Below are 13,137 nucleotides of genomic sequence, written 5' to 3'. Positions count from 1 at the left end.
CATGTGAGAATGCAAATTAGATATTAACTGGTCCAGGTAGCTCCCTCACCTGACTCACAGGTTCCCTGCTTTTCCTGCTGCATCACTAACGAAAATATCCAGAACTGATTCCAGCAGGTTGTCCAGAGTTTATGAGTGAAAAAAGCATATTAATGTCTTTCTGTGTGCAGGAGAAATAAGCTCTATAAAACTTTAAACAAAAACAAAAGACTTACTATTCATACCTAAAAGTATGAATGATGCTCAGCTTAGAGCAATGACATTCAGCTAAGTGGCTCCCAAAGCAAAGATCAGGCCTCTCCAAAAGTTCTTCAGATAAATGTGACAGTTTTTGATGATTAGAGGGAAAATGGAGACACAAATATGTTGGCTCTTTCTGTGTGGAATAGTACTAGTATTAATATAATAATACCATAGTATAATGGTGTTTGACTGTAGTTTAAAATTAAACCATTAAAGTTTAAATTATAACTTTTTCTTTGGAGCAACTGCTTAAAACTCACAAACAAATGCAACAAAAGTGTCCCAACTTGACATTAATGTTGTTTGTAAGGGGTCACAAATACTGATACGAGTTCTTAACTCTTCAACATTATGTTATTTTCTACAACCTCATCATATGTTTTAATGTAACCTACTAGAACCTTAGTGAACCTTAGTGTCATTGAATTAACAATCACTAACACTGTTGTGTATCTCAAAACTGTAGTAATGCACATACAGTAATGATGCTAAAAAAGTGCTTGAACTGGAGTATGAATGTTAGAAAGCACATAGATGTAAAAGTGATTACATTAATGAATGGGTGAATAAGACATCCTGTATGAAATAACTTCCCTTTTTATAGCCCCAACAGCACTCGTGCTTCCAAATTACCGATTAATTGAAATGAGATTCCTCACATTTTACGAGTTTTAATCAGAAACTTCATAATTACTAATAAATTAAGAAGTGTAGTAAATAAAAGTTCTCCCTGAGTGCAGCAATAGATGCCTGACTATCAATAAAAACACTATTAGCCTTGGGGACATAAATAGAGGGCTTATTTTTAAAGATTTGAAGCATTCTTGGTTTATTAGTCAGCGCTGCGCAGTGACTTGTGACAGGAAATATGGCAGAGCTGGTTAACAGTTAAAAAATCCACAGTGGGCCAAGTGTGTGTGAGCCTGACTGTTCGGGACGCCTAAATTTGCGACACATCAAAATGATTTTCTACACATTGTTCTCACAGGCAAGAGTTACCAGCTAGGTTTAAACAAACAGTTTTATCTGAAGACAAAAAAGCCATACTGGAACTACGTTGCCATGACAATGAAAAATAATTGCTTTTCTGACAATGAACACATGCAGAGAGTACTTGTTGCTGAAAAACCTGTTCGACCACAGCCGCCAGGTCAAAACTCGACACATTCCAGTCATCGTCGGGGTATTTCGCTGTAGTTAACATGAGTTATGTAACGGGATGACGTACTGACAGTAAGAGCTACAGATCTGTTTATACATGCACAGTACACCTGACCAAAACCAGTTAAGAGACCAGTTTAGCTGAGCTGAAACCACTAAGTGACTGAGTGGGTAGTTTTTTTTTTACACAAGTTTCTAAGAGACTTCATACAAAAGTCCCTTTATGTATTTAGAAAAAAAAAGTCTGTGTTTGTCTTCACTCCCACTAAAATAAAGACATATGAGCGGTCGTGGAACAATGGAAATATTCCCTTCCAATAATCTGATATCCACCATTGCAAAAGAAATCACTCTTACTCTTGAATTATTTCCCCCATTAATTCAAAGCACATTTTAGTCCTGAAAAAGATTTCGTGAAGGTCCTAACCGCAAATACAGATGTTTTGAGATAAGAACAAACGCTGTTCTAAATGGTAATTTGATTTAAGCCTATCTGTTATTGTTCTTTCTCAAAACATTTATAATTATAAACTGAAGCTTACAGCATGATAACATGTACAGCACGAGCTTGCCAATCATTTGTGGGGATCCCAGAGGTTTTGTTTTGTAATTTTAGAGTTAGATACCACTCATTCAGGGCTTTGATTTTATCAGGTCATTATGTGTCAGTCACTGATGATAGTCACTGTGGCTATTTCTATTACTATTTCTTTCCACAGACTGTATATAAAAAAAAATAGCTGTATCTTCCAGGTCTCAAAAGTGAAGCCAGTACAGTCCCTTAAGCCTTCTTTTTTCTTATTGTGAGCAGGACCTGAGAACCACTCTTCAGCACTCTCGCTCTGTGGCCTCAGTAAACATTTCCTGATGAACTTATGTTCCCAATCACCTGCTTTAAGTCTAATTAAAAACATTATCACATTTAGTTCATAGATTAGAGTCGAACATCAAGATAATGCAGAGTATGCTTCAGGGAGGTATGAAAGTGGATTTATAGTGTGCCTGAGTGTCCCATTCAGATCCTGCATTTGCTGATGACATCTGCTGAAAACAGTTAATGACCAATGTGTGATGCTGTGTTGGTTACATTGTATTTATACAGACTTGCTCATTTCCAGTGTTAATGCAAAGCTGAGCAGCAAGCTTCTAATTTAGCACATCTCTGACCACTAAATGTTATCTAACTCTCACGAGAAGAATAGTGTTGTTCTCTAGTGGCTCATTCCATGTCAACTGACCAAATTTAAGTAAAAGCTTGACCATCTCTCACTTCCCTGAAAAACTTTCCGAGGTGATGATGCACTTGTCAAGGAAAACTACCAAATTTTAGCTTACTGCTGTTACCTGTTTGGACAAATATTTTGGTGATGAAGTTAGAGGAATGGTCAAACCTCTCTTCTTTTCACTTAACTCTACTTTCTCCTGAGCACAGGATTCTTCATCCTCATATCGGCTTTGAATTTTTTACAGTGGGACAGCCCAGTGGAAGAACATGCTGCTCAGAAAAGATGGCTCAGAAATGCCCCTAACTTCATTACAAAAATATTTTTGTGAGCAAACTAATAACATTAGAAAGCTAAAATAAGATGTGTGTCATCACCCTGGAAATCAGAGCTGGTCAGGCTGTGAGCATTTGGCCAGTTGACATGAAATGACCTCAGTGTGTCTCAAGATTTCACTTGATTTGGTGCATAGTTTGGCACTGAGTGTGGCATATACATTGGGTTTTATATAAAAAACATACTGGGTTTTAAACCCGGTAACAACATTTTGAGAACAGCAGGAGGGAACCAAAGCAATAAAGTGTAGCCGCAGAGCTAATAAATGAGCTGAAACTCTTTTTACAATACTCAAGGGAGCTACAGATTAACTGTGGGTTAATGACATCTTCTGACATTTTTCTCTATTTTTCACTTTCCTTTTTACTCACAGATGACAAATCTCAAATCAACCCCAACAAATTTTCACAAGATAAAACAGAAGCTTTGCATAGATCTGCTAGCCAAAGCTAGTCCATCGCATCCAGAAATGTTTCTAGAAAGAATCTAACATGTCACTGTGGTGTAATTAATCAGGCTCAGTGTAGTGCTTCCATCTGCTCTTCTGGATTACTTCCCTCAATTGACATTTAATTTATTTGCTAGCAAATAAACAGCTTTGTGGGGCTTTCATTTGGCACGTAAAAAGATCATGTTCTGAACAAAACATTTTCATGTGGGGCAGGAATAGATTTCTTCAAGCTGTGGATTTTTCTTTCAGTTCATCATTTTCTCCAGAGGGATCATGGACCTAACCTGGAGGTCACAGAGCATGGGTCAAGATAAGCTTTCAGTGAGTCTGTGCTCACGTGGGTCCTGTAAAAGCATCTGGTGGGTGATGTCATGATGTTAGTGTTACTAATGTGTTCAGAGGCAAAGCAAAAGGGGAGTCATCAGACAGTTTTAGCTGTACGTCTGCACACATGTCACACGCATGCAGCATTTACCTCAGATTTGTACATGTAAACACCAACACATACACACATATGGCACACAAACTTCAAATGTTCCTCAAAAGTCCAGTGTCAAATTTTGAAATACTAAAGAGCGTGATCAGCATCTCACTCCGAAGTTAAGTAGCTTCTTCTTTTTCCCATGCATCACAAAAAAAATGGCACAGAAAACATATCCCAACCTTCACCCCTCACGTGCGTGGAAGAATTAAACCCAGTATGTTTTTATATTTATATCTGATCCAATCACACAAACACAGTTAATTTCTTTCCTAGACTGCTGTGCGCTGGAGTGGTTAGAAAATAAGTGACTGCAATCGTGTATAAAACTGATCCTCTTCGCTCTGTGAGTTTACACTTGTTTATCTCAGGTTAGGTATTTTTTATGTACATTATTTCTTTAAATAAAAAAAAATGTCTGCAGATTATGTCATTTCTGTTGTTTTAGTGTTGTCATGTCATACCTCTTCCTTGCTTTCTTTTCAGCAAGCAAAACTAAACCATGCATCGCTGCAATCGTTTGGTAAAGCGTGAGACAAACACAGCACAGCTACACAATTGACTTGCAGGCTGAAAATGACTTCATCACCTGTCAGCTGCTTAATCCACCGTTCAGTCTCCCCTCTGCCACCCATCCTTTCAAAACCAGCTAGATAAAGTCTCCTCAAACACAACAATCAATGTAAATCTGACTGATAACAAAACAGTGACGACAACGATACCAAATAGCTGCATGCTTCATTAAATCATAAAGACAAATGCTAGTCTGCGTCCCCACCACTAATGTTGCCATTGTTCAGAAGTCTGAGCCAATTAGTGTGGAACCAGCAAATGTGGAAGAGTGACCGACACAGACAGCCCAACCACCTTCTTTATTGTTAAGTGTCTCTTGATCCCCTCAGGCGCATTTTCCTCAGTGACAAGTGTTAGCATTTAATTCAACCACAATGGAACCACTGACCTCCTACTGCGTCTATCTAATGATCCGTGTAGCCAAAGCCACACACAACACACCACATGAACTTAACAAAACCAGGGAAGACTTGGACTAAGAAAATCCCCCGAAAATCAAAGGAGCCAGGAAATAGATGGTGAGAGAGAAAAGAACGAGACATAAATACTGTGCAGGAGAATAAAATGAGGAGAAGGACAGAGGGGAGGGAGTGGGAGGAAGGGGTGGAGTGAGGGTACGCGAGCAGCAGATTCTGACCCGGCTTGTTGTGTTGATATTTTCTCTGGCAGCTTGTCAGTTTGAGCTGCACTCGCTGAGGGGGTTCATGAGAAACTGAAAGTCTATGAGAGCAAATACCCTTTATGTATTTGAAGGAACGGAAAAGGTGGAGAGGAGGAGAAGTATGAGGATACAGGGCGGGACAGAATACAAAAGAGCAGAGGGGGGAAAACATTTGGAGATGTTTTAATTTAAAACTGAAAAAAGAAAATCATTGATGCAAGATGTAAGGTCACAAACTGTGTCACTGATACCTTGAACAGATGCCAGGCTTTGTCTGAAAATATGCTCAAGAATGAAGCGGATACTGAATTACTGCCAGATTACTTATACATTGTCACAGTAAACAGGATATTGTATTAGAAGGAGTAGTAAGTAGCTATATTTGACCACACAAACACCCAGTTACAGTACTAGGCTGAAGAAAGATCAAGAAACAAAGAAGGAGGCTGCAAACACCGTGTATGTGCTTCTCTTTGCTTTGGGAGGGTGAGTAACAGTGAAGTTAACTACTCAGTTTAATGCATCACTACTTGAGCATGTGTAAAAATAGATTATAAAATAGCTAGTGATGACCTGGGAAGGAAGATCAGGTACTAACCCCTGGTAGTAGCTGATCTTTATCTATATTATTGAGGAGTTGGGGAAGTGGGTTAAGTGTGAGGATATATAATACAATGGATTTGCACAATAAAACTGATAAGTGGGAGTGATAAGGTTCCCTTTGATGTTGGTGCCGTGACCCGCTGGTTGTTTATAAGAAACACAAAATCTAAAAATGCACGGCGACAATTTTGCAAAGACTGGAGGAAAGAAGTCTGTAAAATCATTGGATTAATGCAGATGTCACAGACTGACTCAGAGTTCAGAAGATACTGTGACTGAGACCAACAATATCCGGCCACTCTGGGCTGCTAAACCTGGAAAACCTGCATCCCTGCCCTGTTCTGTGTATGTTCTAAGGAGACCTTTTATCCTCTAAGCCGGGTGGAACCAGGCACAGTCATGATCACCTGCCCAATTTACACTGTATTTTTCCACACTTGAAAACGCTTAAAACAAACAGCATGAAAAACAAATCTTTCTTTGGTTCTAAATATCATGGAAAACACTCAAACTACCAAGTTTTAGCTTTAAAAAAAACTCTAATCAGGCAACATGGAGCTACACAAGCAGAGAATCTTCCTTACTGTGGCAAAAAAAACAAAAACACAAAAAGATTTTGCATCTTCATACAAATATTGATACAAATAGTTTCTGATTTCCCTTAAAAGACCAGATTCCAAATGTTTTTTGTTGGGATATCAAATATCAGATATGGAAATATGTTAACTCTAATGAGTGTTTCAGGTCGGCTGGTAGAAATTAACCAGAGATCAACAACGAGAAAAGGCAAAAAAAGAGACACTTTTCCTGGACTAATTTTGCAAGAATAAGGCATTCAGCTTTCACATTAATGCTTGGTTAATGCTCAGAAACACAAACTATCACTAATATAAGTCCACATGATATAATATAATCTTTAAAGTCATATTAAACCTACCTGACAGGACGAAGAAACCAGTTATTCCCAACTGTCACTCCAAGTCCACCACACCAAACCACCTCAGCGGACGAGTCATATCCATTTGTGTGTGTGTGTGTGTGTGTGTGTGTGTGTGTGTGTGTGTGTGTGTGTGTGTGTGTGTGTGTGTGTGTGTGTGTGTGTGTGTGTGTGTGTGTGTGTGTGGGTTTGTCGGCTGCCTGCTCGGGACTGATAGCGTTCAGTCATGCAGCAGCAGCGCAGCTCAAGAGGGTTTCACAGCAGTGTGAGAGGCTGGCTGGAAACACAATGCTGAATTAGGTTCTTTTCTCAGGTCTCCTCACTCCTTCTCATATCTGCTCTCTCTTCTTCTGTCACACACTGTTTTCCAGCTCTGCCTCTCCTCCTCTCTTCTCCCCCTCGGTTCCCTCTCCACTCCCTCTTCTGTCTTTCTCTCCTCCTCTTTCAGGGCTTCCCGCACTTAAAATCTGCCCTTTTTCCCTTTAGCTGCATTAACTGAATCTGACAAAGTTTCCTCCTGCTCTTCATCACCCCTTTCTCTCCCATCCTTGATTTTTGTTAAACAAATTTCTTTTCTTGAACCACTTTGGTTCTTTCTCCCTCTCTGAGCTTGTCTCTCGCATTCAGCCTGCCTCCCCTCTTCAGAACATTCAACACTTGTCATTCGGTATCTTTCTTTTCATGCCTCCTCCTTCAATCAACTGTTTCCACTTTTCCCAGCTTCCCATTTTCTCCTCTCTTCTTTTCCAGTCATTGTTTAGATGCTTCATTTCTTCTTTCTGCCATCTCTGATCTGTTATTTTCCTTGCTTCCTTCCATTCGACTCTGTGATACTCTCTCTCGTAAACTGTCCCTACTTTGATTATTTTATGACCTCAAAATCTCTCGTTTTCCTTCCGCTCTCCTTTGGGTGATATGTGTTCTCCCTTTCTAACTATCCTCTAATCTTAAGCTCTTCTTTTAACTTCACCTTCCCTGTTACTTCCCTTTGCTTTTACTTTCTTTGTCTTTTCTGAGTTGCAAATGAAAATTTTTTAGAAGATCCCCTCCTCCTCCTTCTTCCCCATTCCCTCTTTTTCTTCCCCTTCCCCCAGCTGCGCTTGGCGAGTATCATGTTTGGCTTTAAACTAAGGAACTTGGCTCCAGCGCAGACCACATACATCAGTGCTGACTGATGGCCATGCATTCAGAAAAATAAACATTGAACACTGCAAGCAGAGTCGTCACATCTATACGCTTGGATGTAAATGTAGAGTGGAGAGAGCGAACCTCCAAATTGAGTGAAGGCGAGAAAAGACAACAAACCCCTAACAACTTATAACCTGGGAGGGGTTTGCTTTAAATCACATACTTGTATATAAATATATAAATCTTCTTCTTTTTCACTTTCACATCTTACTTATGCAACAAAGCAAACAAAAAAACAACTCAAAACCTTTAAAAGAAGGAAACAGCAACCTGTCTACAAGTTGCACACGGCATACGGTTGGTTATTACACACTTTTACTGGTTTGACCCACTTGAATTTAAATTACTCTAATTAAAAAGAAATCTCTGTCGCACTTAAATATTCTTCAGATTTCAGGCGATCACAGTTTGGCCAAAGTGCAGATAATTCCCCTTTAATGGCACCAGAAAACATTAAAAAATGAACACAAAAAGAAGGAGATGAAATGTAAAGCTGAACCCAGTGCAGGTAAACTGCTTGCCTTGCAGCTCATTTTAGTCTCACATTCTTATGTTGTTTTTGTTGTTGTTATTTGTGTTATTAGCACGCCCACATTAGAGGCTGACAGAGCCATCAGACAGAAATGTGCAGTCTGTAAACACAAATTGAAAAATGTTGGATTGTTTAAAGTTGGAACAACCCAGAGTTTTTTCTTGTTGTTGTGTGAAAACCTCAGAAGACATCTCACTCTGACCAAAGCCCTTGAAGTTGCAATTAAACTAAAAGCTGTTGTGTGAAATTCTCCAAATCAGCCTGGTGGCTGAAGCCCTGATGTAGGAGCACTGACACCACTGAGTGTTTAGCCTTAGTTTGCCTTTTTGGCATTTTTATGGAAGCTGCTTCAGTACACAGTGTTGCTGATGTTGATTACACCAGCGGTCCCCAACCTTTTTTGCGCCACGGACCGGTTTATGCCCGACAATATTTTCACGGACCAGCCGTTAAGGTGTCGCGGATAAATACAACAAAATAAAACTAGTACCGGTACCGAAAAAAGAAGATTTATTCATAACACACGTGAAAAGACCCAGGAAAACCGAGTTAACGATAAAAACGATAACAAAATAACACTGAAAACCAAAAAAACCCCTGAAAACCACACATTTCACACCTGAGCCTCAACTCTCGCGGCCCGGTACCAAACGACTCACGGACCGGTACCAGTCCGAGGCCCGGGGGTTGGGGACCGCTGGATTACACCACTGGTGTTGAAGATAATCTGTCCAGCTGAAGCAATACAATGAGGCAATAATGATGCACATTATGATAAATTAATTATAAGTATTTCTAAATCTATTTTTAACAAACAACAGAGAAATTCTGATAGTCAAATACATTTTGATCTTCAGTATCGGAAAACATAAATGATTCAAGTGTTCAAATTATTAAAAAATACAGATGAATATGTCCGACTCCATATTTTCATATTTGGGCTGATTTGTTTTAAGTTAATAAAACTTTATTAAGAGCTTTGTGGGTTTGGGCTTGGGGGGTCAGTTACCAGTATTTGATATACATATGGCAGATATTAATGCACACACCCAAAAACACACCCACTAAGGTTTAAAATGCAAAAATGTTTCCGTCATATCTCAATAAGATGCATGTACACACACACACACACACACACACACACACACACACACACATATATATATATATATATATATATATATATATATATATATATATATATATATATATATATATATATATATATATATATATATATATATATATATATATATATATATATATATATATGTATATATATATATATATATATATATATATATATGTATATGTAAAAATGCACATACCGTGAACAGCTACACTCGTGATCACCTGGCTGCTTGCTCAGAGATGTAGTCTGATATTTACTTCAGCTGGCTCATACACACACACACACACACACACACACACACACACGCACACACACACACACACACTACCGCATGGTAGGCAGAGATAAGGGTGGAGAGCTGCCATCCTGAGTATCTGGAGGCCTCGGCTTCTCCACTCCCTCATCACACACTCTCTGTAACAGCTGACTGTGCATTTGTGTGTGTCTGTGTGTGTGTGTGTGTGTGTGTCTGCATGCTGCTACTTTCATCTTTGTTAGGACCAACTGCAGTTTATTCAAGGACAGTTTTGGATAGTATAGAATGTTGGACCATCATTTAATTAGTGTGCTGTTTTAATGTGAAACTAATGTGTGTGTGTGTGTGTGTGTGTGTGTGTGTGTGTGTGTGTGTGTGTGTGTGTGTGTGTGTGTGTGTGTGTGTGTGTGGTTGACAGTCCTTTCTATGTTTGGGATAAAGTTCTTGCTAAATGTCTTAAACTCTCTTTTGTTTAACATAAAATACTTTTAGATTTGAAAAAAGATCTATAACAAGTTAAATTTGATCCATTACTTAGATGGGTTATAAAACATGAGCTTTGTCTACAGCTCTGAAAGTTTCAGCATCTTAAACTTGAATTCTTTCTGTTAGCCAGCAGAGGGCAACTTTTGACGACGTCTGATAAGAAAATCACCCTACTTTTCACTGTCTTTATGTACTCAGTAATACTTTAGTTTTTGATCACCGGTACTGAGCCTTCTTCGATAAGGCATGGTGCATCTTTTGTAAGCAATGTTCAAATTTAGAGTAAACTAGATGATAACACCAGGTATGTTTTGGGGTAGTACTATGTGATTTATTGCATTGTGTCCTTTCATTGTAAATCTGATCCATCCTTCAGTCAAGACATTCATAAAAGCAACACCCATCTTTTATGTACAGACTGTAACCCATCTTTGATGTCCAGACATGTCGCTTGTGAGCAAGAGAGACATCTGATCATGTGACTGACTTCCAAACCTTCCATCCTGATGAGTCAAACATTGCAACACAAGAGTAAGATGGTTTAAAAGCTATAATTGTCTGTGAACCACACTGTGATGGGAACAGAAAGGTAAAATCCTACATCGTCCATCTGTACAACCTAAAAATACATTATTGCATTTTCATATTTATTGTAGAGTTGCAGTTGACTTTGTCTGAATTTGTTGTGTTAATTTTTAGAACAGATGTTTGAGTGAGAAAAAAAACATGGTCATTTAGTGCACTGATTTTTTAAGGACATGAAAAATGATCCAGAGGTTTGTCTAGAATAAGTACTTTTGAGACAAGCACATGCAGAACACTGATAACTGAATCACCGGGTAAATCACCTCAATTATCGAAGCACAAACTGTGCTAAAGTATTTTGACTCTGAAGCGCCAATCATAAAAGTAAAACTGTGTAAATGGTTTTTGCCCAGTTCATATTCTGTGTGCACTCTTGAGCTTTAACTGAAGTTATCAGAGATGTCCTTTAGCATTGTAGCACGATGCCCTCTGCTGTTAATACGATGCTACTAAGTGAAAAACATTGACTCCTTTTACACCCCAAGTTTTACATGTACAGGAAGCGTAGTTTAAACATCTGGTGCACTGCATAACCTTCTGAACTTTTGTCACCACATTTTTCATGTCCAACCTTTTGAAGAGTGAAATACAAAAACACAGAAGATGAACTTACTCAGTGTCTAAACCTATTCTGAACTGAATCACAAATTGCCTGGCAGTGTGTTTAGAGAAGCTCAAACTAAATTCCCAGCTCCATTAAACTAGAGCCAAACCTTAGAAACTTTTCACATGGCTTCATCACGCATTGGTTCGTGTGAAATTCGTTTTTTAAAAATGATCTCAGCTGTCTGCGGGTCAGAGTTCACTATTACCGTGAGAAAGCAGTCGTTGCCTGATCATTTTGCTGCTCTTGTTGCAAATATGTTGCAACGTCCTTCGCAGAAGTGCCAGGGCGAGATGCCCAATACTCAGCAGATCAGCATCAGTTACTATAGCAACAGCCATGGACCAGACCGTGGAGTCAACATGGCTGCCAAAGGGGAACTGCAGCAGCCAAGCTGCGTCTGTGTGTGTGGCTTCACACATGAGCGGCAACCACAACATCTTGGCAGTCGCTTATAATCCTCCTGTCTTTGGGGAAACCCTGTTTTCAAGGAACACATTTGTGTCATCTACATGCAGACTGTTTATTTTCTGCTTCTGAAGAATCTATGAGGGTTATTGGTCTTCTTGTTTACATTAATTTACACACCTACCTCACACAAAGCATGCAATGGCTTCCCCAGAAAAAACAACTGTGAAGTGCAAAATCCTCAGTGTCAGAGGATCTTGTTGGTTAGATCAATCGAAGAACATGGCTTGCACTGAAAATAAGTATTTCTACATTTGCACTAATAATCTACCAAACAGAGTTCACATTTTCTGACTTCTGAATAAATAAAAAAAATCACAAAATTCCATACCTTATTGCAATGGGCATCTTCAACGTGCTTGAGAACATCAAACAGATCTTAGATTAAACTTTCTCAGTAGAAAAATTTTATAAAAGTAGTTCATGTTCTAAATCAAGCTGAAGCAAATGTAAGTGCGAGCCCCCATATTTAAATCTGAGTTGTAACTACAAATAAAGTAGGACATGCGAGTGATGCTTGGAGCTCAAGCAGCTATCTAAAAATACATGCTGTGTACCTTGGGTGCTTACAATTTTAGCATGTGAATGTGAGAGCTCATCATTGCAGTGCTAGCATGTTAGCTCCATGCTCTACATAACAGGACAAGAACTGACAGGAAGACCAAGACCTTAAATCTTGCAGGCTCTGTGTTTTGCTTTACCTTCACACGTTTTTACATGGAACCTAAATACATTTCAGAGAATAAAGCCGAATCCTCAAAGCGCTCAATTATTTCTTAATTCTCTGCCGTACTCCCTCAAACGAAGCACAAAATATCTATTTAATGACTCCTTAGCTTTGAGAAAGGAAAATTCTTTATAATCATTTATGTTAATTGACATTGACGTTGAGGAACAATTGTCTACAAAAGCCTGCTGGGATGCAACTCCCCCATCGCTCTCTTGAAATATCACTAATCTGTTGTGACACTTGAAGTCAAAACATGACTTAATCAGCTTACACTTTCGAAAGGAACGGCTTGTTTTTCCACGGCATCCAATGGTCTAGTTTTGGAGTCCACGTAGCTGAAGAAGATAAGACCTTTAGCCTTAGTCACAATCACTGCTTCACCTACAGAACTCAAAGAAAAATTAAATTAACCATAAATATATATGAAAAAATGGATTTAGGGAGACATTAAACAATTTCCTGTCATCAACAACAAACAGAAAAGAAA

At 38.8% G+C, this 13,137-nt stretch overlaps 1 protein-coding gene across 3 annotated transcripts in view; it reads right to left on the bottom strand.

Annotated features, from left to right (window-relative positions):
- ripor3 (RIPOR family member 3) overlaps nt 1-9,765 on the bottom strand; it is a 56,304-nt gene extending 46,539 nt beyond the window's left edge. For 2 of the 3 annotated variants that reach the window (XM_085407130.1, XM_085407132.1), the window contains exon 1: nt 6,670-7,661. The gene's annotated coding sequence lies outside the window, so the exon portion shown is untranslated. Of the gene's footprint in view, nt 1-6,669; nt 7,662-9,717 lie in introns of those variants that run through there. The other variant, XM_085407131.1, reaches the window with a different exon arrangement.
- Nucleotides 9,766-13,137: the final 3,372 nt, after the last annotated feature.

This window comes from Rhamphochromis longiceps, linkage group LG5, assembly GCF_057381845.1.
Source record: "Rhamphochromis longiceps isolate RC_006_pf linkage group LG5, R_longiceps_female_GT1.1, whole genome shotgun sequence".
In the NCBI taxonomy this organism is placed as follows: domain Eukaryota; kingdom Metazoa; phylum Chordata; class Actinopteri; order Cichliformes; family Cichlidae; genus Rhamphochromis; species Rhamphochromis longiceps.
Note: the sequence above shows the minus strand (reverse complement) of the source record. Positions and strands in the feature narration are given on the sequence as shown.